Raw genomic sequence first — 26,120 nt, 5'->3', positions numbered from 1 at the left:
TCCGCCTTTCCACCCCCCAGCCCCTTCTCCTTTGCCCTTCACGGGTCTCCATCTGGGCAAAGGGGCTGCTGTGGCCACAGCGTAGCCAGCCTGCTTTGCCCAGCCCTCAGCCCACCTCTCCGCCAAAGGAGCAGAGCCAGGAGGTGCACGTGAAGGGAGTCACCGGGGCATGAAGACTGGGGCGCCCGGCCACTCTATCAGCTGCAACTTCGGGCAAGTCACTTCACTCCGAGACTCAGTTTCTTTCCTTGTAAGTCTGTGAAAAAATGCCCAATCTATCTGGCTCAGAGTATCTTTAGGTTCAAAAGAGATGACGGATGGCGTACAGAGTCTTATCCAACCTTCTGAACTGAGAAGTTCACAGTTCACAGTTTTTCAGGAGCTAGCCTGGGCAATACAGTTTGATCTAGTACAAAATAAACTAATTTACATGTGGCCCTTAATGGCCAAAAGTGGCTTCAAGGGTTATACCATTTGGGTAACATATTTTCATTTCTGTCCAATCTCTTCCTATCCATCCAGACTTAAGGAGAAATCATTTAAGGTGAGGATGTCAGGTTTCAGGCTGACCTCTAGAGGCAACGCCTTGAGAGAGGAGGGGCTTTGAAACACTCAGGTCATAGTTTTGACGATTGTCCTTTTGGCTCATACGCAAAGCCGACCCCCGCAGAGCCTCATATAATTTGGACAGGGCCACAGCTGGTTTAGATGCCACCGTCACTAATACACAACCAGTTACTTTGCAACTCTTGCCTCATCAAAACCACGTTTTTTTCTCTTGGTTCAGTTTCTCTTTTAAATACCCTGATTACAAATTGCAAAGACCAAGCAGACCTGGGCAACCCCAAACAGACGTCTTATCATCTGGCTTTGGCAACTTCCTGTCCTCTGTGACAAACCGTGGGAGCAGAAATAGAGACTCACAGACTCTCAGAGTAGATGGGAACTCGGATGTTCGCAGGCCTGACTGCCCTCAATGTCACCAGCAAGTGAACGTGCTTATTGAGCACCTACTCTGTGCCAGATGCTATAGCGAGGGCTGGAGGGGATACGACCAAGATGCTGAACACGACCAATTTCTAACCCCGAGGGAGGGTGGCAGGCAAGGAGACAAGCAGTTGGGATGCTCGGATAAACAGAGTGTAGTTGTACCCTCAGCGGCTCGTGGAGGGGATGGGATGTCAGCCAGGCTTGGGAGAATCAGAAAAGGTTTTGTGGGGGGCTTCCCTGGTGGCGCGGTGGTTAAGAATCTGCCTGCCAATGCAGGGGACATGGGTTCAAGCCCTGGTCCGGGAAGATCCCACATGCCGCGGAGCAATTAAGCCCGTGCACCACAACTACTGAGCCTGCGCTCTAGAGCCCGTGAGCCACAACTACTGAGCCCACGTGCCACAACTACTGAAGCCCGCACACCTAGAGCCTGTGCTCCGCAACAAGAGAAGCCACCGCGATGAGAAGCCCGTGCACCGCAATGAAGAGTAGCCCTCGCTAACCGCAACTAGAGAAAGCCCACGTGCAGCAATGAAGACCCAACGCAGCCAAAAATAAATAAATAAAATTAATTAATTAATTAAAAAAAAGAGAGAGAAGGTTTTGGGGGAGAGGTGGAGTCTTGAAGGAAGGAGAGGAGTGAACCCGAAGATGATCAAAGGGGTGGATGGAAAGACATTCTAAGTGGAGTTTACAGCCTGTGCAGGGCACAGAGGCCAGAAGGGAAAAGAGGTGGGAAGAGAGCAAGGGAGACCGAGAGGGCGAAGTGAAGGAGTGAGGGAGGACCAGGGTCGGGGAATGTTGCTGAGCTCTCGCACGTCTGGGGAGCTGCCAGTTCAAGGTCAGGGGCGGAGGGAGATGAGGCGAGTAGTCAGGGCTTTTCTCTGCTGCAGCGTTAACAAGCCCAGTCCCTTCTGCTACTTCTCATAGGACACGGGAGGGTTTCTCCCCAGAAGTATGGGGCTTGAAAACCCCAGCTTTCCTCCTCTTATCTCTCCTCTAGAGAAGTGAGTTTTCTACACCACGGGTCCCCAACCCCCAGACCACAGACCGGTATCAGTCTGCGGCCTGTTAGGAGCCAGGCCGCACAGCAGGGGCTGAGCGGTGGGCGAGCGAGCGAAGCTACATCTGCCCGTCAACCCCATTGCTTGCATTACCGCCTGAATCATTCCCCCGGTGGCCCCATCTGAGGAAAAACTGTATTCCTCGAAACTGGTCCCTGGTGCCAAAAATGTTGGGGACTGCAGGTCTACACCACAGCCATCCAAGCACAGATGGAGCAGATGGATCCTCTCCGGCTGGGCAGCACAGATGTTTACACAGCACTGAGCCCAGTTTGCTGTGCTTTATAACAATCAACGTCTGGCATTTGTTTCGTGGAGTAACTAATTCTGCCACCGACCACTTCCTCTTCACTCTCGCCTGTTCCCCAGGAACATGCTCTTTTTATGTTGCTTTGTTTCCTTATGCCTCAAGTATAACTACTTAGCTTCTTCCTGCGGCTTCATTCTCTGAACCTAGGTCAATGTTAATCTGAGAGTCTTAACGTCCCCCTTCCCCCAGGCAACGTGGCACAATGGTAAGAAGAGTCTTCAGACTCAGAAAGATCTGCGTTTGAATCTTGGCTCAGCTAGTTATTAACTGTGTGACTGCAGGCAAGTGACTTAACCTGTCTGAGCTTCAATTTCCTCATCTGTGTAATGCTGACAATATCTATTCTTTAGAGCTGTGAAGAGCTTAGCTAACTTAGGTAATGTCCTTGGTACATAGTAGACATGGGAGTATGGATGGCTATTAATAATAAAAACAACAGTAGTACTAATGATGATGATCTGGTACTTCTACTCACAGCCCTGGATCTACTGACTTAGAATTTCAGTTTTCCCATCTATTAAGTGAGGATAATAGCAATTATTTGGTAGAGTTATTTGGGGATCCAATGTGATAAAAATGTGTCAAACACACAGTGGGCTCTTGGAGCATGGGTATATCACTGCCTCCTCGCCCTCCAGGGCATCCTTCCCCTTTTAGCTGTCACATCCATCACTAGGCCCTTTCCCTCCATCTTGAGATGCTCCTGGCAGGGGTCTCAAGTGCTTTCTAGGCAAACGGCCTCTGAGATGAGGTTCTCCTTTTTGGATTGCCCAAGATGGAAGAGTCATTTTTTTCTGTCCCTTGTTTCTCTCTTGTTCTCTCTTGCCTGTTATAGGTTGAATTGTGTCCCTCACTCTCTCCCCAAAAAAGGTACCTTGCATTCCTAAGGCCCAGTACCTGTGAATGTGACCTTATTTGGAAATAGGGTCTGCAGATTTAATCAAGTTAAGATGAGGTCATCAGGGTGGGCTCTAATCCAATATGACTGTTGTCCTGATAAGAAGATAAGAGAAGCCACGTGGAGCTAGAGGCACACAGCGAGGAGGCAGCAGTGTGAAGATGGAGGGAGATTGGAGTTTTGTCACCACAAGGCAAGGAACACCTGGGGCTGCCAGACGCTGGAAGAGACAAGCAAGCCTCCTCCCCTAGACGCTTCAGAGAGCTCACAGCCTCACCAACACCTTGATTTCAGACTTCTGGTCTCCAGAACTGTGAGAGAATACGTTTTTGTAATTTCGAGGCAATCAGTTTGTGGTACTTTTGTTACGCAGCCCTAGGAGACGAACACACTGGCTCCATTACTAGTTTGAGTTCACATGACTGAGAGGTTTATTCATTTGTGAAACAAACATTCGTAAGCCCACCTTTAGGATTAACTAGTTGTTTATCCAAATTAGGGATGTATTATGCAATTATGTATAACATAAAATAGATCAAATGGAGTAAGGTTAGGCTGATGAGGAAGGGGAAAAAAACTGCTTAAGAAGACTCAAAACACTACCTTACTGATGGATAAGAGACAGCAACTTTCTGTAAGAGCTGGAAGGGTCTTAGTGAATGTCAGGGCGGGAAGAATAATAGGTCATGGTTCAGATGTCTCTGGGTAGCTGGCATTTTCGTGCTGATTTGATCTAAGACTCCAGCTTATGAAGAGATGAGGTTTACAGGGGTTCCCTGGTGGCGCAGTGGTTGAGAGTCCACCTGCCGGTGCAGTGGGCCCGCGTACCGCAAAAAAAAAAAAAAGAGATGAGGTTTACAGACTAAAAATTAGACACAAGGTACAACTTTACTCCTGGCTTAACTGAAGACTGAAAGAATAAAGCAAGCAGCTTGTCAGAACTTGCAGGCCAGCGTGAGATGCCGTGGTTTGAACAAAACTGAGTTGGCCTGTGTATGAATTACAGGAAGAAAGGAAGGAAGAAACTGAGCTCTAAGGCTATTTATTCCTTTTCTGCGGGACATGCTGAAGAAAAGATCGAGTCTCATGTCACAGACCCAGCAGGAAAACATGGGGCCAGATGGGGCTGAAGGGTGTGAGTCACCAGCATCCCGCTTCCAGGAGCTCCATATTTGGGAGCCCAGCAAAGGCTCGTCATGATTCTAATGGAGCTCTCTTGGTTCTGGGGCTGCTACGAGCTTCAGCCAAAGGTGTGTAGGTCTTAAAAGTTAGAATGGATGGTAATGGCCTTGGACTCACACAGCCTCATGTTTCAGGGAAAAATAGTACTTAGAGCTCAGGGGTGGGGACGGAGGAGGAAACTGGGGTACACACTGTTGAAGGCATGAGCAGATCTGATGGGGACAGGCATGTGCCCACCGCCCCGGCCAATCAGAACTCTCCGTTGTCCTGGCCACAGAACTGGCTTAGGAATGGGCACAGGGCACACGTCAGCCCAAAGAGAGTCAATCTAGGGACTTTTGTACAAACTATATCGGGAATGAGATGCAGTCAGATGGGTGGCTGAGAGAACAGTGTGCTCCCGGAGCTGCTGGGGGCATCTTGTTACTGTTGGAAGAGTCAGCTTGAGTGAGTTCAGGGATGGAGAGAGAGACTCAGTCCTGATGAGACTGAGCCCCTGTATCCAGCTGTGCCCAAAGCTCTTTTCTGTTACATGAGCCAATACGCTGCATCCTTTTATTTTCTTAAGCCATTAGCAGTTAGGTTTCTTTTACCGGCAACCTAAAGAGTTCTGACTAATACGCAGACCTCAGCAAGACACAATAGGACCACAGCACATACCACAAAAGTATTATAGAAGCCAGACGGAAGATTCAACCTGTATGCACAGGGCATATTGGACCCGAGGGCTTGTAAAATAGAGAGGGTATAAACACAGGAATGGTTACAAGAGTGTTTTAAAACACAAAATGATGGTGTTATTTCTTTAAACCCTTCTGGAATTAGGGAATAAAGACAAAGTTCAAGAAAACATGATAATCTGAATCCTTGCAGTAATATGGCGTCATCACCACCGCCACCACCATCCTCATCATTTCATCCCAAAGGCAAGAAGTGTGGGTTTTATCTAGGCTCCGACCTAGGGCAACCGACCCATCCAGGTTTGTCCAGTGGGACTCTCCCTGTTTGAAAACTGCAAGTCCCCCATTCTCTGGACTCCATTAGTCCCTGGACGGTGAGTAATGCCATGTTTTGGGGAGCTCCAGGTTTTTATAAAGCGTCACAGGGGCCCCTGCAGAAGGGGGCGGGCTGCCAAGTGACCTCTTCTGCTTTGGTCATCGGGGTTTCTCTTCTGTATGTTTTAAAAGTCGGAGATTTCATCAGGGGGAGGGAAACCTGCTCTCCGAGGGACCTCCCTCTAGAATTCCATGATTTATTTATTTTTGTTACAGGACAAATTGGCTCTTATAGACCAGTAGTTCCCGCACCCGGCTGATCCTAAGCACCTGGGAAACTTTAAAACGATATAGGTTCCTGGCTGCCACACCTGGAGGTTCTGACTCAGGTGGAATCGGGTGGAGCCAGAGGTCTGTATTTTTAAAAATCTTTGCAAGTGACATATACATATAAATTATTCACAAATGTCGGTATGTTAACAATCGTTAGTAATAAATCACTTTCCACACACCTCACCAATGGCTAAGACATACCATTGTTTGAGACACCATGTTCCAGTTCAGCTTAAACTTTCCGGGCACTGGGAGGGCTTGTGAAAACACAGCTCACTGGTCCCCACCCTCAGGCTTTCTGCTTCTGTGGGGCTGGGGTGACAGGGAATTTGCCCTTCCAAGACGCTTCCAGGAGGCCATCAACTACCTTGAGTAGCACCGTTGCAGACTGTAAGCTCAGCTGAGGGTCTAGTCGGGTCTCCTTAATCTTTGTTATCATTATTACTCTCTTATCTCCCCCTAGGATGGTAGTCTGTAAATTGTTGATAAATGAACACGTGGATAAATGTTTTACGGGCCTCAATGACAGTGACTTTTCCACCAACTTCCTGAAGAATACTGTGTCCTGCACCCCTTAGCATGTCAGAAAGGTGTCTGCTGGTTATCTAAGGAATATTGATAGTATTACAGGACCTCAGCTGAGGACGTGAGTGGGGACGACAGGATTTCCTGCTCTCAGCCTCGGGGGCTTTGTGCTGCATACAATAAAGTGAGGGCTGCCTCTATCCTGGGGCCTCCAGCCACGCCCACTGGACTCTCTCAAAGACTTCATTGTGCTTGTTTGTCACTTTCTAAGGCTGGTAGGTTTATTTTGCACCCACTCACTCCTTGCTGGCTTTCTTTAGCTTGTCGTCACATTTACGTTTTTAAATTGATTTCCTGGGACATTACCCAAGCATATTCTGGTTGCAACGATATTTTATTCCTGTGGGTAAACTTGTCATTATCTCTCTGGAAGCCTAAGAATGGCTATTCCAATCTCTGCTCAGGCTGTGCAGGACCCCTAACGATCCCTGCATCCTCTGGCCTGTTTGTTCTCTGTTGGTGCCGGCACAGCTGTGGGCACCTTGGCACTGTCTTCCCACGCATCTTCACTAGTTAAAGGAATGTTTCTTGGACTACAGAGATCTATGCATGGCTGCAACCCAGACCTCAACCCAGACACGCCCCAAACAAAGTTAGAAAGGAAGAGAAAGCCACTGACCATTATTAGCCACTAAATAGGGGAGCATCCTGTCCAAGTTCTGCAGGAACATTCAGATGGTGTTCAAGTGGCTTTGCAACTTTTATGTAAGTGCTTGAAATAAGAAACAGCACCCAGAAAAACAGTAATAATACTAATAATAGGATTTAAAGATTCCCTATTTATTTCAGATTCCTGCTACCATAATGATATTACAAACAGCTGCTTAGTTGGTATACTGTCTCGTTACCCTCTAGAAAATGAGTGTCCAAACGGGCAGGAAACAGAGAGCCTTCCTAACTTTCCTCCCTGATAAGAGGGTTTGGTTCTGATCAGAGTCGATACATGGGAGAAATAATCTCTTCTAGATCAGTTCTACATCAGCCTAGCTGAATGGCCAAGTCTGTGGCAATGAGCAAAAGCCATTCATTAGCCAGTCACTGTGGGTCCCGCCTCCAGAGCTAACTAGTCAACAACTAAAGGAGCAACCACTCTGCTATTTCATAATGTCAGCAGCATGACAGGGGCAATGCCTGTCTGATGCCATCCGTGGCAGAACTGCCAGCCAGTGAAGAACTGTTCTCTAGTGCAAACTGGTCTGGGAGGTTTAGAACGTTCCAGAACTTTTTGATGTTGTGTTCATGACATTTGTGTTTCAGGAAACGTCTCTCCCTGGCTGACAGGAAAATATCATGTTAGATAATAAATAAAACTGAGGATTTTTTTTTTTTAAGTTTTAACTCTCTATTTGGAGAATTAAGTTACTCTAGGGGGAAAATGGGTATTTCTCTTGTAGATATATGTTTGTTTGTGTGTGTGTGTGTGTGTGTGTGTGTGTGTGTGTGTGTATAATCTAAATGTGACCCTGGTACACGGGCAGGAGGAGAAATTAGTCTGAACAATGGCAGAGGCACAGATACTCAAGGAATATTTGGGAAATTGCATAGGAAAAAAATAAAGTCTTAATGAATGGTGTTATGCTAGCTTTCTTCCCTTTTCGTCTTTCTCTTTTTCTCCCTCCCTCTTTTGTGTGTTCTGCCTCTTGCTTCTCCCTTGCATGTCTTAAGCCTTTCAGTAGCACCCTTGGGCCCAGCTACTGGCAACAAGAGCCACAACGAATACTTTGACCTCCATATTCTATGAGCTTCATTTCTTATTTTTTTCTAGACTCCATTATTTATTCCTCAAATTATACTATTAAACAACCCCAGTCACATTATTCTTTCATTTAATTCCCTTCTCAGTTTGATTTTCTCACTGGAGGAAAAGATTTGAGTAGGTGCAAAAATCTGGCACTGGGGTGACTATGGCCATGCAGGAAATACCCACCTACACACGTGGGCTAAGTGATAAACCGCCAAGCCCGAAGGTGAATCTCTTTTTTTAAATGGCAGTACATTAGGAATTGAATGTTAAAGGAACAGCCCTTTACTGACCAGTTACCATGTGTAGATTCCATACGAGGCTCTATGGGGGACAGAAATGACGAAGAAGTTTACAAAAAGCTTCATTTATTAGAAGAGGCAGATACATAACAATGAACTAAGCTAATGTGGAAATAAATTATTGCTCCAAGACTCTTCCTTTCATCATACTGTATGACCATATTGCAATAGCCATGGATAATGCACTATTTTTTAACTTAAATTTCTTTCCTTGCAAAGTTTCTCTTTTAGAATCAAACTATTGATGCAACATTCAAAGGATTCTGCTAGGCCGATTCCATTTCTAAATTTTTTTTTTTTTTTAACTAAAAGATCCCTCTCAGTCAGCTGCAGTCAAGGACTCCAACTCAATACAGAGATTCCCTCGGTTCCGCCTAATAAAGTTGTGCCACAGTTGTCGACAGCACCTTCCCAGCTAGCTGCTGGATACGTCTGCTACCCACCCACTGACAAAGCCAAAGACACAGAAACCTGGCGAAAGATGAAGTAGAGGGAATCCTGTGATTTAAGGAGAGTGATGAACTGGTTTGCACTGGGAGGAGGTGGGCAGGAGAAATGCCTTTGTCAGAATTTTTTGAAGCCTAAAAATGATTTACAATTGGATGATTTCAAGTATCAAGTGAAGATTCACTATCTAGATCTTATAAAATAAAATTCGTAGGGCATTTAGCTACGTATTCTGAAAAATGAGAGACATCGACAAAGCATGCCTAACTGAGTAGGAGGGAAAGATTGTGGTAAATCCAAGATATGCTCATTTAGGGCATTAAAGTACTAGACCATGTCTACACTCTAGAAGTAGGTTTAATCAACGAGGATTCTGCACCATAGTGTGATATTACTTGTAGCTGGAGGAAGCTATGTCTTCAAAACAGCTACACTTAAAGGCTCCATCAGCTACAAGTCTGACAAGGGAGGGATCTCCCTGCCTAGCAGAGGTCTGAAGAATACTCTCGTTTCTGCTTGCATGAGTGAATAAACGCATGGATGTTTTTAAGTCAGGTAGATGTGAATTTAGATTCTTAGCTGTGTAGTCATTCTAAACCTCAGTAAATTTTTCCATTTAATAATAATGGCTAAATTTTTTTTAGGGCTTCCTAAGTGTAAAGCACTGTTGTAAGCAGTGGATATATTTTACTTCATCTCATTTCACAATAATCCAATGAGGTGATGTGCAAAAAAGAGTTAACACAGCTGGCCTGAGGCTGCTATCCTTAAAAAGCCTTGCTTACATGGTTGACCCTGAGCAGGCATCTGGGAACTTGGGTTTCAAGAGTGTTCCCGCCATTCCCTGAGAATTACTCACTGTACCTAACCATTTGTACAAACAAGGGGGTTTATGCTGAACACCTGCTCCCTCCCGGGAGTCCGGAATTTTGGTACGTGCCACACAGAGGGTACCCAAGTGACCAGCCCTCAGTCAAAACTCTAGCACTGAGTCTCCAGTGACCTTCCCTGGTAGAGAGTACCTCACACCAGTCATAACTCGTTGCGGGAGGAATCAAGCATGTCTTGTGTGACTCCCTGGGAGATGAATATTGGCAGCTTCTGCCTGGTTTCCTCTGGACTTTGCCCTGTGTACTTTTCCTTCTGCTGATTTTTTTTTTTTTCACATCTTTACTGGAGTATAATCGCTTTACAATGGTGTGTTAGTTTCTGCTGTATAACAAAGTGCGTCAGCTATACGTATACATATATCCCCATATCTCCTCCCTCTTGCGTCTCCCTCCCACCCTCCCTATCCCACCCCTCTAGGTGGTCACAAAGCACTGAGCTGATCTCCCGGTGCTATGCAGCTGCTTCCCACTAGCTATCTCTTTTACATTTGGTAGTGTATATATGTCCATGCCACTCTCTCACTTCGTCCCAGCTTCCCCTTCCCCCTCCCCACATCCTCGAGTCCATCCTCTACATCTGTGTCTTTAGTCCTGTTCTGCCCCTAGGTTCTTCAGAACCTTTTTTTTTTTTAGCTTCCATATATATGTGTTAGCATTCGGTGTTTGTTTTTCTCTTTCTGACTTACTTCACTCTGTATGACAGACTCTAGGTCCCTCCAGCTTTACAAAAAATGCTAAAGGAACTTCTCTAGGCAGGAAACACAAGAGAAGGAAAAGACCTACAAAAACAAACCCAAAACAATTAAGAAAATGGTAATGGGAACATACATACCGATAATTACTTTTGCTGACTTTAATTTGTATCCATTTGATGTAATAGATCTTAGCTGTGGGTATGATTGTATGCTGTGACATCATACTAGGATGATGTACATGTAAGTACATGTACATACATCATGTCTCACTAGGATGATTCATCCTGTGACTCATCCTAGTGAGACATTGAACCCGGGGGTGGGCTTAGGAACCCTGACACAGATGTGTGACATTGTTATTACCTCAACTTGAAAGGTGAGGAAGCTGATTCATGGAGAGGTTAAGTACCTGTCTTAAGGTCACACAGCAGGCACATGGCACAACCAGGATTTGAACCCAGGCAGTCTGGTTCCAGAGCCCTTGCTTCTGACCCCTACGGAGACTCTAGAATTATAGTAGCAATACCTCCTTTGTTGGGTGATTGTGAGTCAAAGGAGGAGTGTTTGCTTAGAACATACTAAATGCTCAATTAAACTACTATTATTTTGTTATGCAACAGCCATCTATCCCTTCCACCTGCTAATCAGGAAATCTGTCATACATTTCCCACAGCTCAATGACAAGTAGAATGTCTTCAAGAAGTTGAAACATCTATGAGGAGGAAAAAGGGAGGGGAATGGTATGGCACTCATCCTACTATTTTTAAAAAAAAATTTTTTTTGCGGTACACGGGCCTCTCACTGCTGTGACCTCTCCCATTGCAGAGCACAGGCTCCGAACGCGCAGGCTCAGCGGCCATGGCTCACGGGCCCAGCCGCTCCGCGGCATGTGGGATCTTCCCGGACGGGGGCACGAACCCGTGTCCCCTGTATCGGCAGGTGGACCCTCAACCACTGCGCCACCAGGGAAGCCCTCCACAGACCTATTCTTGCTCTGCTTTCAAAGAGGAACAACTTTCTGCTAAATGCCTGTTTTCTCTGCATCACAGCAAATGAATGGCAAGTTTCTATGATGGCTTAATTGGTGAATCAAGATGTCCTAGTTAGCGCTGGAGTTGCCTAAAGCACAGTATATCTACATGATAGAATTTGGAGGGTAGAGGAAGATGCCCCTGTTTTAAAACCTCATCTCCATCTACTTCCCCGAATCCCCTTTACTAGAGAAGCAAACTTCTTATTTCATAGTAAGGAATATGACTTAAAACGTAACTAGCAGGAAAGTAATGGCTTGGCGTTCCACCAGCTGAAATCAATAAGATCGAGTCCTTCCTTACAAGCACATTTTGATAAAAGTAAAATTGGATGGAGACCATGGATATCAGGTGTTTGAAAAGAGGACTTTGTCATAACAAGTGCCAGAAAAAGGAAATGGGATTTAGGAAGAAAAACTGGTGGTGGTACCCAAGGATCACTTCATGAATACAGCAGATGTTTCCATGGGAAATCTTGGCTTTTGGTGGTTAGCACTTTAAAAGCAATAGAGGAGAGATGGAAATAAAATTAAAAGCCTCCTAGTTTCAAGTAAATGCATTTTTCATCTAAGAAAAATCAATGTCTTCACACCAAAGGCATCTATGCTGTAAGGATCCACCACAAGGAGTTTCTTAGTCATTAGATGAATGTCTTTAAGCAAATGACTTAGTTAAAAGACGGGGGTTTCAGTTCTAGCAGTTGTCATATGATCACCTGCCTGACTTCACACGGTCTCCTCAGCTTCATTATCTGTAGAGTGGAGGATATAATAATACTCCCCAGTACTGCTGTGAACACTAAATAAGTTGGTTGATGTGGGTCAACGTTCTGACAGAATTGTAAGTTAGTACCTAAATGTTAGCTATTAACATTTTGATCCAATGATGTGAACCAGCATCAAGATGGAAGAGGAAAAAACCAAATATAAGACAATGACCTAGTTTTCACTGTACCGGACGTCAGGAAAGGAGGGTCACCTCAGGAGGAGAGCCTTATAGAGCTAAATTACAAATGGAAAGGGTGCTGCAGTAAACTCACTACATGACTGGTCAAAATATTAGCCTTTCCTCATTGCAACCACCTTAATCCTTCCTCCTGGGTCTGTCTGGTTGAAATCACACACAGTGGTCTAAACAGGCAATGGCATCAATTAAGATTTAGGTCAGAGCCTCTGAAGTAGCCAGTGATTTAGTTTCTGGGGTTAAGGAAGACAAAAATCTTACCAATGGCTGGATAAGAATAACATTCCTTTCTAGTGTGATCATCCTACATCAAGGAAATGTTTGAAATGTAGGCAGCGTAGTATGACGTGCCTGCTAAAGTTATTATATGGTTGAACTTTTGAAAAACACAGCGGCACAAATGTGTTTTATCAATCTTTCCTGTTGGTAAGAATCTTGGAGAAAGCGAATTGGACTCATCTCCCAGTGCAGTTCACTCTAAAATGGATCATTGTTCGAAAGGACTCATTTTGCCCTGTTGGATTCCGGTCCATCTGCTTGGAGGCCCCTCTCCCGTCACCATCATTGTAACATCCTGTGCTTGCTCCCAGAATGCAGCTGACCGTCATTAGGCTCAGAGTAAGTTGCAATTAGCAAGGCTCTCAGCTTGTCTCCCAAGGAACTTATTTTTCAGTGGAAATTTTTGTAATGTTCCTGTCTGATTTTTTAACTCTTCCCTGGAGACCAAACTCCCCAGCTCAGTCCTTGGCAATGCGATTCTAAGAGTGAATGATACCATACCCTTTGGGACCAACTAATTACTGTAATTTCTTAAATTTAGCTACTAGCTGTTTTGGCATCTTCCACACAGTATCCCTTGCAAATTAATCCTGCCGAACTATGAAACGTCTGGCTTTTCCGTTTGAACAATCAGAGATTTACAAGACAGGATCTTGGCTCTCACAAGGCCTCTTCAGTGTGGTCAGGGGTAGTAAGCAAAAGCCTCAGTGTTTCAGGGACCCACTTGCATTTATTTACTGGGAGAAAGTGATAAGGTGTTTGCCAAGGTCACCCCATTCAGTGACCTAGGGGCTGCTCAAAACTTACCGTGGATAACCACAGCTGCTTTTCCCGTCTCCCCTGGGCCCACATGGCCATTTGCAAAGTTGAGAAGGAGAGATGGGGATGGAGGATAATCAGAAATCCAAACAGATGGAGGAAGGCCTTGAACTTAAAAGGCAAACAATGATGATTTATTTAACTTACAGATAAAATAAACATAATTTAATCTATCAACTATATTTATTCCTGTGATTTCTCATTAGCACAGAAAATCAAGAGTTGTCTATGCTTTAAAGGTTAATACAGGGAATTCCCTGGTGGTCCAGTGATTAAAACTCCAGGCTTTCACTGCAGAGGGTGTGGGTTCAATCCCTGGTCAAGGAACTAAGATCCTGCAAGCCACGTGGTGTGGCCAAAAAGAAAAAAAGGTAATACAATGATTTTTTTTTTTCTATTTATTAATGACTCACTCTGAGGTAAATACTCGACCACTTGGGCACCTTACAAATCGACACAAATGAAACAAATGATCCCAGTAGTTTTCCGACTTTAAACTCGCTTGAAAAAAAGTTTCATGTTGGCAGGGACTGTTGGTCTTGTCCCCCTCAGTGTCCAGCACCCTGTAGGGACTCCATCAATATTCGCTGACTGATGACTGTTACACATGTGGGTCGACATGATAATGAAGGAAAGCTAACTTTAAAAAATCCTTCTTGTATTTCCTTTCAATAATGGTGCCTCTGTGATCCTGTCTGTCACCTAGATAATGAGATATATACCATTTTGACTTTCTTTATGGAGGTTGAATTGAATTAAATTGGACTGTTCCATTCATCCTAGAAGACTTTTCTATATATATATTTCCACACTCGCCTCTTCTGGAATTCTCTTTTCTTGTCAAACCCTACTTATTCTTTAGGTTCCTTCTCATTTTTGAAAACTTATTCTCTCTCCTCTTCCTCCTACCGGCTAATAAGTATCGAGTATTTAATGTGTCAAATACTGCTTTAGATACTTGGTGTATATTGAACACTCAAAGCCATGTATTGACTCAGAACCTTCAAAACCAACCAGTGGGGTAGGACTGTTATTACCTCCTTTCTGCAGATCAGACACTGAGAAACAGAAAGGTAAAGTACATTGCTCAAGAGCACACAGCGGCTGGGTAGTAGAGGAGGGATTCTAACCCAAGCGGTTGGCTCCAGAGCTGCCCTCTTAAAGACTCCACCAGTTACTTCAGCCCTCCTGGATCTGCCCATTTTCTGAATGCCAATGATCACTTTTTTTTTTTCTTACAATATAGATAATAATGACCATTTCATTAAAAATGGGCTTATACTATACATTCCATTGTATCTGTTGTTTTGAATTTAGTTCACATCTTTTCATGTCTTGGTGCGTAGATCATCTTTATTCTTTTTTTAACAGTAACATAGTATTTCAAAGTGCGGATTGCCAAAGTATAATAAGGACGTCACTGATGGACATTCTGATTGTGTTCATATTTTGAGTAACATGCACAATTTCATCTCAGCCTCAAAAGAAAAGAAACCTGTGCTAGGTTGAGCTCAACCTCAACTTGAGAGTGTTAGGCCAAGAAGATCATCTATGCTATTAAGAAATAAGTTATTCATCAGAAAGAAAATATGACACAGAACAGACCAACATTTCTCTAACTGGGTATTCAAGGAATGCTATTGTTAATTGGTGTACGTGAAACAATCTTTTCCCTCTGCAATACTTTGTTTAACTATGAAATAGATATATCTCTCTGCTAAATCATCCTGGCAGGAACCCAGGAGGGCCAATCCCTGCATCAGAGGCCTGCTTAGAGTAAGATATTACACAAAAGCACGACTGAAGTTTCCCTATAGCTAAAGCAAACAGCCAGCAATATTTTCTCTGAAAAAATGCTCAGGGCAAAAGTATTCTTTGCTCTGCTATATTAAGTGCAACTCTGTTTTTCAATCAAGCTGTGATTAAAATACTAGACCAGATTCAAATTTGCTTTCCTGCGGAAAGTCTGTTTTGCCTACAATATGTGCAGCCCAAGAGGGTGGGTTTCTTGCTTTCACAAAGGATTGCCAGGCCTGCTGCCCACGCGTCTGGTGGCAGCTCCCACCGGGGCTTGGGAGGGGATGGGATGACTTCCCCTTCTGCCCTCCCATGACCTGCACTTGGGTCAAAAGGAGCAGCTCACAGGTCCCCAGAAGTGCATTGGTGCCCGGATGCCTTGCTTCTTTGCTCAGGCCACTTTTTCTTCCCATCACAATCTCCTCATGCTTTTCTATATCCTTCCTATTCTACAAAGACCATCCTGAGTCTACCTCTCCTGAGCAGGCTTCCTGGCTTGAACGGTTTTTCTTCCCCTACACAGTAGGCTCATTCCTAACACTCACTAGGTCATTCATTCATTCATTCAACAGATATTTATTGAGCACCTACCAAGTGCTAGAGATATAACAGTGAACAAAACAAGTCCTGCACCCACGGAGCTAGCATTCCAGGGGAGGAAACAGACAATAAGCAAATACACAGGTACTCCTATGTTAGGTGATAATAAGTGCAGGTAGTGGAGTGGGTGTGTGAGATGGGGATGGGGCTATTTTATAAAGCATGGAAGGGGAGGGTGGCATGATAAGGTGACATGTGACTCAAGAGCTGAATGGGGAAAGGGAGGGGCCTGATGAGAAAAGAGAGGAACCTTGCACCTATCTCCTGGAATGTCCTTCTGGTTCAAAAGTCCTGAGTTGGGCACATGCTTGGCCTTTGGGGGAACATCAAGGAGGCCATTTAGCTACTTGTTAAACGTGATTTTTGTTTTACAAATGTATGCTCTCTCCTCAACTCAAATGTAAGATTCTTGAGAATGGGGCTTTATGTTGGAGATAATAGGTGACACATTTTGACATGCTTTCTTCAGTAAAATTCCACTCTTTGAGGTACACCACTTTGCAGTATACATCCTTGGGCCCTCTCCAGCCCTTACCTAAAACTTTGATTGGATTACTACCCCTAGCTTTTGGCAGCTCCAATATCCCAGTAAAATACTGATGTTCTTAGAGTGGAGGTCAGGTGTATGAGACTTCTATGCCTGCAGCCACTACAGCACTTAGCAAGCCAGCACAGATAATCTCATCATTTTAAGAAAATGGATTCTCAGTTCCAAACAATATGAAGTAACGCCTTATTTAATGCCTATCTTTGCTTCAGGCAAAAAAACAAAAATGCAAGGAAAAAAGAAACCAAGAAAGTAAACAACTTAAAGCAACCAAAGAAACAAACAAATGCCGTCTAGTGGCCTTAAGTCTTCCCAAATCAATCCTTCCAAAATCATAGCGCTTTCATTCAGTGGGTCTTTTATCTGTCTTGCCATAAAAATGAAGAAATTTTGAGAAAATGAAATACCTATGTACTAAATACCTTGGCTCTTTTATTTTAAATACAGTTGTATGCAATTTGTTAATCCTCACTGCCATTCATCACTGAGTCATCGGTGCTTTTGAAAGCTGTATAATGGAGAGCATGTGGTGTACCGTTGTTGAAATGTGTTTATGGTCGTCATATAACTCGTAACTCAGGTCCCTTGTCAGCCATAAGGTCCATGAAGACACAACCTCACTAAATCCAATACTATATTATAAGGAAAACTGGATTTGATGGACTCGAGTCATATTTGCCGTGCTTCTTGAAGGCATGAAACCTACTGTAAGTGGTTTTAATTCCTTGACCACTTCCCACATATGAGCTCCTTGAGGATGGGGACTTTATCTGCTTGGCTTCACTGCGAGATCCTCAACACCTTGCACAGTGCCTGGCCCAAACGGGGCTCTTAACAATTGTTGAATAAATAACTGTTAAGTTATTTTCTAAAAGGAGATATGTTATCTGTGATGGTTAATTTCACGTGTTACCTTGGTCAGCCCAAGATACCTGGATAAGCGGCACTATTCACAATAGCCAAAACAAGGAAACAACCTAAATGTCCATCAACAGATGAATGGATAGAGAAGATGTGGTATGTATATACAGTGGAATATTACTCAGCCATAAAAAAGGACGAAAGAATGCCATTTGCAGCAACATGGATGCAACTAGAGATTACCATACTAAGTGAAGTAAGTCAGAAAGAGAAAGACAAATACCGTATGGTATCACTTATATGTGGAATCTAAAATATGGCACAAATGAGCCTATCTACAAAACAGAAACAGACTCACAGACATAGAGAACAACAGACTTGTGGTTGCCAAGGGGGAGAGGGGCGGGAGAGGGAAGGACTGGGAGTTTGGGATGAGCAGATGTAAACTATCATATATAGGATGGATAAACAACAAGGTCCTACTGTAGAGCACAGGGAACTACATTCAATATCCTGTGGTAAACCATAATGGAAAAGAAATAAAAAAAAAGAATGTCTGTATGTGTATAACTGAGTCACTTTGCTGTACAGCAGAATTTGGAACAACATTGTAAATCAACTATACTTCAGATAAAAAAAAAATTAAGTTAAAAAAACATACCCAGATATTTGGTCAAACATTATTTCAGAGGTTGCTGTGAAGTTATTTTTTTAAGTAGGATTAACATTTGTAGACTCAGAGCAAAGTAATAACCCTCCATACTCTGGGCGGGCCTCATCTAATCAGACGACGGCCTGAAGAGAAAAAAGACCAACTTCCGCTTTGAGTAAGAGTTCTGCCAGCAGACTGACTCTGTGCTCAACCGCAACATCAAATCTTCCCTGGGCCTCCCGCCTGCCAGTCTACTCTGTAGATTTTGAACTTGCCAGCTTCCATGAATGCATGAGTCATTTCCTTAAAATTAATCTCTCTTTATATGTACATATATACACACATCCTACTGGTTCTGTTTCCCTGCAATATCCCTTAGTCTTTTCCTCTCTCAGTGAATTAGTCAATATATAAATGTAATTTACCAGGAAGTATCCTCAACCACCAAGACCCTACAGTCAACGAAGCCAGATCAGTGACACAACCCCTGACACTAGCAGTTGACCTCAACTTCTCCACTCTGGTGGAGGGATAGAGAGCATTACCTCCTCAATGGTCTGTCTCTCTTGTGATGTAAAGCCCTGCATATTTTCCCTCTAGAGAAACAGGTGCTAAGAGAACACGGAACTTGCTACAGCCATGCTGCGATGCTGTTATGTGAGAAGGCACAGGCTCACTACTGTGTTTTTTGGGGAAAATACTTGCCATGGTTATGCTGAGCCACTGATAGTATCACTTCCTCTAAATATTTCCACTCTTTACAAATGAAGCTGTGGGTGGGGAATTTCAGAGTCACGGAACTAGTCCAAAGGTTATGAAAGGTTCACGGACACGGTACCATTTGATGATGACTATGTGCTCATTAGTCCCATATACTCTAAGGAAAAGATGAATCTAAAAATACATCAGTGGGGGCTTCCCTGGTGGCGCAGTGGTTGAGAGTCCGCCTGCCGATGCAGGGGACACGGGTTCGTGCCCCGGTCCGGGAAGATCCCACATGCCGCGGAGCAGCTGGGCCCGTGAGCCATGGCCGCTGAGCCTGCGTGTCCTGAGCCTGTGCTCTGCAACGGGAGAGGCCACAGCAGTGAGAGGCCCGTGTACCGCAAAATAAAATAAAATAACAAATAAATAAAAAGACATCAGTGGGAAGGCGCCAGGGGAGTTTTGTATGAAATGTGGACTCTTCAGGATCTAGCAATGTGGTTAATACTCATGGTGGTCATTTGCTGATTGGGCAGAGGATGCTTTTGAAAACGAAGTTTCACATAGATCCTTGCACCAAGGGTTTATGCGGTAGGGGAAGTGGCCAGTGAGAGTGAAAGCTTTCCTTAATGCGCCCACAACCAGCACATTTCTCCACCCAGGAGTCCTTTTTATTTCTTCTTTTCCTCCATTTAAGGCCCCTTTCCTCCTTTGATGTCTTTTTCCTTTTGGCTCTCAAGTGCCTAATTCATTCACCTTTTATCCCCAGTTAAAACCTGTTTCTAACATGTTTAGAGACGTGCATGAGAGACGGAGAAATTTGGGAAGCATTGTGCCTTCCTGCAATCATACTCCAAGTCTTCATCTTTGGCAATGACCTAGCACTGTCAACTGATAGAGACATTGTCACTTGTTTACACAACAGAATGCTCTATAGCCTTGAAAATGAGTTGTCAGTATTTACATCGACATGGATAACCCTCCAAAACAACGTTGAGCCATAGAGCCAGTTATGGAGGAATGCATATGGTATGATTACACGTGTTTCAAGTTCCCAAACAGGCAGAAATCAACTGCATATACACATAAACTATATATAAATTAATTTATATATAAATTGCACATACACATATATGTATACATATAGGCACATGAGGCCAATCTGAAAAGTCACGGAATGTGATTAACACAAAACTTAAGACCGCAGTTCCTTTCAAGGGTTGGGAAGGTGGGCAGTGGGTACACGTGTGTTTGTTTTCTTATTTTTCCTATTATTTGGAAGGTATGTACACATTACGTGTACCTCTTTGTAGTATGAAATGTTTTGCATTATTTAACTATTTTTCTAAAATGAAACTTATCTGGATTACCAACCCTTGTTTACCACCTTCCTTGGAAAGTGGAGGGAGGGCCTTGGGGGAGAACAGCTGCCTATGGAAATTAAATAGAGTTGAGTTATAGACCTCCTTTAACCAAAGCTTCTAATCTGAAGTGAATGTGTAAAGGAATGTGGATGCATTGGCATCTCTCTGCCTGTTACCTTATTTCACCTCTGCAGTTACTCTGAACCCCCAGGGTTTGTCCTTAGGGCAGAACTACCCTGCACTGGAGCCTGGGGCTGTGTCAATTTCAGGCAGTCTTTCCCATCACTGCCTGGACATTTGGGAGCCATTGTGGTCACAGTGAAGTTGCTTATTTTGATGACCAAAAAGCCTGCAGCACACAGGGTGGCTTGGACACTCCCTTCCGAGGATGTCCAGGCCATTCCTGGCCCTGCAGGGTTTCCATATCAAGTGTGCCGCCAGTACAATGAGTACCATGATTCTTTTCTTTAAACTGACTCACTTTTAGGGTGGTGGGGGATGGTGAATTGGGGGAAGGTGGTCAAAAGGCACAAACTTCCAGTTATAAGATAAATAAATGCTAGGGATGTCATGTGCAACATGATAAATATAATGAACACTGCTCTACGTTATATAGCAAAGTTTTTAAGAGAGTAAATCCTAAGAATTTTTGTCACAAGGAAAATATACTTTTTTCGATGTCTTTAATGTTGTATCTATATGAGATGATGAATGTTCTACTATAATAATCATTTCATGATGTATGTAAGTCAAATCATTATGTTGTACACCTTAAACTTATTCAGTGCTATATGTCAACCATATCTCAATAAAACTGGAAGAAAACAAAAAAAGAAAAATAGACACTTTTTCAAAAATTAAAGACATGTAAATTAAAAAATAAAAACCTACTTTCATGCCACTCCTGCAAATAAAAACACATTGCCATTGTTGTTACTAGAAGGTAGTCATTAAAAAAATAAATGCAGGAAGACGAAACCATGATACTACATTTTAGCTAGCTACCATTGCCTGCTGATGGCTTATAGCCTGAGGTCTACTTTCTCTTTGTGCCAAAGGTAAATGGCCACAGGTCAGAGGGGTCTTTAGATCAGGCCTACGACACAGGATCAAAGAGAGAAATGGAAAAGATTTCTCTGTATGACAATGTCTAGTGACTCAATGTGATTAAATGCCATATCTGGGTACCAAGTACCAGATCAAATTATCATATTGTGTCCCACACTTTGGAACTTTTGATCAAATGAGTTTATGGGGAGACAGAGAAGCAGAGGGAAAGTGGAGGAGGTTTGCGGTAGGATGTGTCTTCACGTGGTGTAGTTTCGTACAGGACAGGATAAGTCTAAAGGAGCTTCCCCATGCTGGTACCTGGGTCCTTTCTCCAAGTGGGACCTCACAAGGGAACGAGAAGGACCCTCCCCCCACCCCAGGGCCCTTGAGTGGATATGAGGTGTGTTGCAGGGAGGGAAGGGTGAAAAGAGGAGAGGAAAGCCATAAAGGGCACATCACCAAGCCAGCTACCACTGTGGGCAACTGAAGTACAAGTCCAGGTAGAAATTTTGAGAAAAGGTGAAAGACTGTCTTAGAGTTATTCCACTCGGGCCCAAGGAGCTGGGATATTTACAGCCCATTAGAGAGTTAACTTCTGGACATTTTCATTTGTCTTTGGGCAATTACAGTGACCCTACCTGGCCTGGAGAAAGCCTTCAGGTCATGAGAGAAAGGTGCAGGCTGTTAGAAGTCAGCCCAGTCCTGCTGAGGCCTGAAGGATGTAGGCAGGACTCTGACTGCTTCTACTATGCCCCTTCCCTGCTAGATACTTTAAAAATTGTTACCACATTTAATCCTTACCCACAGCCCTTCCCCACAGCGATTAATTTCCCCTTATTTACATATAAAGGAAGAGGCACCAGGAGTTATATCATTTGACCAAAGTCATACAGTCTGTGTTCTCCTGCACCTCTGGTTATATCTTTCTAGTCTTCTTTTTCCTTTCTTTTTTAAAAAAATATTGAGGTGAAACTCACATAATGTAAATTAGCCAATGTAAAGGGAACAATTCAGTAACAGTCAATATATTCACAGTGCTGTGCAACCACCCCCTCTATCTAGTTCCAAAACATTGGTATCACCCCCAAAAGAGGCCCCATACCCATTAAGCAGTTGTCCCCCATATTTCCCTGCTCCCAGACCCCAATCTACATTCTGTTTCTATTGATTTACCTATTACGGACATTTCGTTTAAATGGAATCATACACTTTGGGGGCCTGGTTTTTTGAGGTTCATACATGTTGTAGCATGTATCAGACCTTCATTCTTTTTTTTTTTTTTAACTTATTTTTGGCTGCTTCGGGTCTTCGTTGCTGCGTGCAGGCTTTCTCCAGTTGTGGCGAGCAGGGGCTCCTCTTCGCAGTGGTATGCAGGCTTCTCACTGCGGTGGCCTCTCCTGTTGCGGAGCATGGGCTCTAGGTGTGCAGGCTTCAGGAGCTGTGGCGTGCAGGCTCAGTAATTGTGGCTCGCAGGCTCTAGAGCACAGGCTCAGTAGTTGCGGTGCATGGGCTTAGTTGCTCCGCCACATGTGGTATCCTCCTGGACCAGGCATCGAACCTGTGTTCCCTGCGTTGGCAGGTGGACTCCCAACCACTGCGCCACCAGGGAAGCCCCAGAACCTTCATTCCTTTTTGTGGCTGAATAATATTCCATCGTATGGTTATACCAGAATCTATTTATCCATTCATCTGCTGATGGACATTTAAGCTCTTTCTACTTTTTCGCGATTGTGAAATCGTGCTGGTATGAAAGCATGAGCCCCTGTTTTCAATTCGTCGGGGTATATAGCTAGGAGTGGAATTGCTGGGTCATGTGGTAATTCTGTGTTTAACTTTTCAAGAAACTACCTAGTCTTCTTAGAGAGTTCATTCTCCTCTCCCTCTATTTAAATGTTAGGATTTCTTGAGGTTCCTTCCTAAGCCACCCCCCTCATTTCTCACTTGATATTCTCTCTCAAGGACGTTTCATCCATACCCATGGCATCAATCAGCATCTATATGTTCAGGATCCCCAGGACACTGCTCTGAGTTCTAGACCAGCATGTCAACTGCCTGGCTGACATCTGCCTCTGGATGTGTTCAAGGCCCTCCAGAATCATCCATTGCAGAGCGGAACTCACGCCAGGCCTGGCCATTCACCAGCTACTCTAGTCTCTGTGAGCGGCAGGCAGCGTCGACATCCACGAGGACGCCCCAGCCAGAAAACTGGGGAGCGTCTCAACACTCCCCCTGGGATCTCTCTCCTATTTACCCCCAAGTCCTGTTGATTTTCCTTTCTTGATGGCTCTTTATCTGTCTAGCTCCGCCTCTACTGCTACCACCCTTGTCTCGTCTGTACTCCCGCTGATATCCTTGCTTGGCTGACTTCATCAGCCTTCTAACCAGTCTCCCTGTCAGCAGGTGTGGCCCGTCCCATCCACTCTCCACACGGTAGCAAAAGGGATTTATTAAAAATGCAGATCAGACCACGACACCCCAAGCTTCTCCACCAGTTTTAGAATAAGCAGCATCTTCATCGCTGCCTCTTTCTCTAGCCTCGTCCTGAGCCACTCTTCTCTTCCCTCTGGCCACACTGGCCTTAATTTAGCTGGACAATTCGGGTCTCCCGCCTCAGGGAGCGCCATAAGCTGCTCCCTACACCTGGCACTAGCCAGCCCTTTGCCTTATTCATGCCTGTTCTCCTCCAGTTGTCGTGGCCCCTGTGCTATGGAAACCTCGCTGACGCCCAGACAGATCAGGCTCCCCCGCGATGTGCTCTGGTCCTCATTGCACTTGGGTAATGATTAATCAACAGACTACAAGCTTTTGGGGGGCAGGGCAATGTCAGTTTTGCTCCATCTTACTTAAGTTTTGACTTAAAAGTGGCTTCCACACCGTGAATACTCACTAGAGACTTGTACAATAATTTAGTGACCTAATTCACGAGAAATGGTGGAGCTCTAACACGAAACTGAGTTCACACCCTGCCCTTTCCACTGCTCCCCTTTGCTCCATTCTTAGAACAGAAATGTCCTTAAAAATAAGCAAACTTGGGAGCAAACAGAAACAAGGGGGAAAACCGCTTGGCTGGTTCCCAGAGTTCTGTCTGGAGGATAGTTCTTCACACCCACTTCTGGGTGGGAAACCAGCTGCTGGGAGGAAGGGAGGGGCTCTCCAGGCAGGAGCTGAAAAGACCAGAGCCCCCGCCCTCACCTCTGGTCACTAGCTCCAGGACTAGACTGCTCACCGACCTCCTGGCAGCTTGAGATAGCATCTGACCCTTCTAGAAGGGTCTTTCCTCTTTAAAGCTGTATGTATTCTTCATTTTGAAGTAATTTCAGAAAGATAAAAAGTTGCCTCAAGTCTTTTGCGGAAGAAAGGCAATTGAATGAATGAACACATTAAATGGATTAATAAATACAGAGAAATGTAAGGGTGGAGCTGTTCGGGTGGCCCAGTGTGGACACAGAGAACAGTGTAATTTGTCCCCAACCCCTTAGAGGGGATAGTAATGACCCATTCTCTGCAGAGCCTGGACACACACAGAGTCTGATTCTCATCACCACTTCTTGCCCCTCCGTCACTCCCATAGAGGCTGAAAACGACATTCTAAATGACTCTAATCCACCATAAACTGTAAGTGACAGCCCACACGCAGAGGTTCTGAAATAATTAGGAAAAGGAAAAGCTCAGGGTCATTTCAGGTAAGCTCTCCGGGCCGGTAGGAAGGGGGAGGAGCCATGTAGTTTACACACCAGGAAGCACCTACCCAGGAAGATATGAAACTAGAATCACATAGGTTTTAAGTTGCACTAAAGCAGTGCCTCCAGGTCAACCTGAAGGGGGAGACTCTTTCCTCCTGAGGCCTGTTGAGTCCCTCCCAGCAGCTGCAGATAAGGGCGCCCCCAGCAGGGAACACAGCTGGTTGTCTGACACCAGCTCAGGAAGTCAGAGTCTGAGCGAACCCCCCCCCCCCCCCCCCCCCCCGCCTTCCCCTCAGGCCACAGCAAGTGTCTGGGAACTCACCCCGGGCGAACGGCTGCGGGATCCTCTGGTTGGGTCCTTGCCCTCCCTCTGGGCGGGCAGGCAGGAGGTGGTGGCTCAGTCCTGCCTCATGGCCGTGCTTCTGTGTTGCTGCAGCCACTAGACTTGCTTCTGAAGGCAGCTGTGAGCATTTCCCCACGGAGCAACTGCACATGCAGACTGTGAATGGTGACCTCGTGGGTGTTTTTCCTTCCGGTTGCTGTGAAGTGATGTTGTCTCAGTTCATTTCCTCTCTGTGCATCTTTTTTTTTTTTTTTTCCTCTGTCAGACCTCCTGATATGCTGAGGACCACTGGTTGTTTAGGGACAGGCGAGCCATCTAGTTCTGATCGGCACCGTTTGCTGTTTTGAGAAAGAGATCTTTAGATTAGGATCACCATGAAATTCTGTGGGATGTACTTTCTAAGTGGCACAAGTACCTTTCTAGGCTGCACTGAGGCAAAAATTAGGTTTTTCAAGACCAATCAATTTAGGATTTTGTGGTTTTATGAGCTCAATATGTTCTAAAGAGTTCTACTATAAATTGACACGAAACATCCTTTCATTTGACAAATATTTATTGAGCCTGTACTCTGTGTGCTGGGGGCTAGGTACCCAAACAGATCATTTCTATGTACAACGTGATATAGAAGCCTAGATTTGATTATGTGAAAGGGAAATTGAAGGTATTTCATTCCAAACCCTTGTCTTCTTCCAGCTGGGCATTTGAGTAGCAGACAAGGGGATGTACTCTGAGACTGACCACCTGGGTTTGAATCATGGCTCTACTCTTTAAACACTTTTGATCCTTCCGTGCCTCAACTTCCTCATCTGTAAAATGGGAATAATAAAAGGGCTGCTGTGAGAATTGAATGAGTTAGTATATGTATCCAAAGAGCACCTGGCACAATCAATAAGTAAACAGCATATGCGTGCTTACCATTATTATTAGTGGCAAATTATACATAACTTCAGTCCTTGGTTTTTTTTCCTTTTCTGCCCCACTTCCCACCCCTTGCTGG

The 26,120-nt window shown here is 44.5% G+C and overlaps 1 protein-coding gene across 2 annotated transcripts in view; it reads right to left on the bottom strand.

Moving 5' to 3' along the window:
- NEDD9 (neural precursor cell expressed, developmentally down-regulated 9) overlaps positions 1 to 26,120 on the bottom strand; it is a 292,001-nt gene that overhangs the window by 158,744 nt on the left and 107,137 nt on the right. For both annotated transcript variants that reach the window (XM_060307849.2, XM_030881426.3), the window contains exon 5: positions 25,103 to 25,461. The gene's annotated coding sequence lies outside the window, so the exon portion shown is untranslated. The remainder of the gene's footprint in view (positions 1 to 25,102; positions 25,462 to 26,120) is intronic.

Source organism: Globicephala melas, chromosome 11 (genome assembly GCF_963455315.2).
Source record: "Globicephala melas chromosome 11, mGloMel1.2, whole genome shotgun sequence".
NCBI classification, from domain to species: domain Eukaryota; kingdom Metazoa; phylum Chordata; class Mammalia; order Artiodactyla; family Delphinidae; genus Globicephala; species Globicephala melas.
The sequence above is the reverse complement of the archived record's forward strand: the minus strand, read 5'-3'. Positions and strand labels throughout refer to the sequence as shown.